This window comes from Pecten maximus, unplaced genomic scaffold (genome assembly GCF_902652985.1).
Source record: "Pecten maximus unplaced genomic scaffold, xPecMax1.1, whole genome shotgun sequence".
NCBI classification, from domain to species: Eukaryota; Metazoa; Mollusca; class Bivalvia; order Pectinida; family Pectinidae; genus Pecten; species Pecten maximus.
Window position 1 is genome coordinate 27769 of NW_022982980.1, and position 2314 is coordinate 30082.

The window sequence follows — 2314 nt, forward strand, 5'->3', positions numbered from 1 at the left end:
AAAGTCGGGTGATGCTCTGATAGTGCGTGAGTGTTATAGATATATGTTTGCGGTTGCGTGCCTTGATTTTAAAATTTTGCATCATTGACTCGCCGAGCATACCGAATCTCAAAGTGTGGTGCCCATAGATACAAGGATCACTTGTCGGTTACCCTTTTCTTTTTTAAACTCATGGGATCGAAACCCAATTCAGTGTGGCCACCGGGTAGCCGAGGGAAAAGCTGGTTTACCTGTGTTAATACAACTCGATTCATTTTTCAAGTAAATAATATTACTACACTTTTTAAACGATGTTATTAAATTATAACAGGAACAATGTCCGTGATCGTGGGTGTATCACTTAAGATTTCGATCCTTCCAAAGTAAACAACGTATTCTAGGTTTTTGTTTCAAAACTTAACAATCGCGCAAAAAGTAAAGGTCACTATTGAACAATCTTATTAGCATGTGCAAACGCAACGTTTTGGTCGCTCGCGATTTAATCATGTTTAACAATGAACCCAGTTACAGTGCCGCATTCGCCGAGTTGAACGTCTTTGAACTTACTTCCGCTGGTGGGTGCATCTCGGATTTCCAATGGCTACTGGAATTAAGGCGGTTATGTCTGCACGAGCCTACAAGAACCACCCCTTGTGTACTAGGGAGGGTTATCACGAACCATTCACGAGTGTGTATTTTGTGACCAAGTAGAAATTGCAATTTTTATAAGGTAAAACTATTGTTTTCGAAAGTAAAATTTGTGAAATAATTTCAGGTGAAGGTATGGTGGGAGATTTTTTCCTGGCGCTGGTTGCGAGTCCTGTCTCTGTCCCGGATGCTAGTTTTATAGTAATAGAACGAGTAAGCGCTCCAGAGTGTCAGATTGGAAAGCAATTCGGAGAGAAATACGATCTGAAAAAACTTAATTTTTTATCTTCAGACGTTGGAACTGGATGAGGAAGCGGGGCTTGGTTGGTTCGGGATCGATTGGTTGTTTTAGGGGAACAGGGTTTTCCGTCACACCGTGCTGTCTGGAAGAGCTGGGCAATTTTAGTGACTTTATCATGAACGCCTGCGCAAAAGCGGGAGTGATATTTAGGCTGCAAGAGGGGACATTACTCGGAGCTGTTACACTCCATAAAAAAAAAAAAGGTTTGCGTGGGAAAGGGCGCTGATATGACATTTCCTTACAGCTACTTATTCACATTTCAAAACTCAAGAATATTTTTGGAAATGCCTGGATCTTTTTTCAATGACGGGTCGTCTTTTGTGTTGTCTACATCGAAACGCTGGTGGGAAATTTTAAAATTTCCAGTAAGCATTGGCAATGCCGAGTTATAGGCCCACAAATTATGGATTTCTGATGTTTACTAAGACGCAATCATCTGATGCCACAAAAATTGTTATTCCAGGTGGCGGGTTGGGTCCAACGCAAAGAACCCGGACTGCACTCTGAAGAAATAGGTACGGACATGAGGTGTATCTCATTCTCAATCACTGGTTAGCGACCGGGATTCATCAGGCTGGATCATTACGAAACTAAGTCATTTACAAAATGTCCCGAACAGGATCTCACAATTGTTTAGACGCTTATACAGTGATGGTAACATCCAGTTTATAGATCCCATTCCATAAATAAGTCATTACATAACACACAATCCAACCGTAACAAGATATGTAATACATAACACACATCCAACCGTAACAAGATATGTAATACATAACACACATCCCAACGTGAACAAGATATGTAATACATTAACACCACATCCAACCGGTACACGATATGTAATACATAACACACATCCAACCGTAACAAGATATGTAATACATAACACACATCCAACGGTGAACAAGATATGTAATACATAACACACATCCAAACCGGTAACAAGATATGTAATACATAACACACATCCAACCGTACCAAGATATGTAATACATAACACACATTCCAACCGTAACACGATATGTAATACATAACACACACTCCAACCGTGAACACGATATGTAATACATAACACACATCTCAACGTAACAAGATATGTAATACATAACACACACATCCAACCGTGACAAGATATATAATACATAACACACATTCACCATTGACAAGATATGTAATACATAACACACATCAACCGTACACTATATGTAATACATACACACATACCAACGTAACACGATATGTAATACATAACACACATCCAACCGTAACACGATATGTATACATAACACACATTCAACCGTAACACCCGGGATATGTAATACATAACACACATCCAACCGTGACACGATATGTAATACATAACACACATTCAACCGTGACACGATA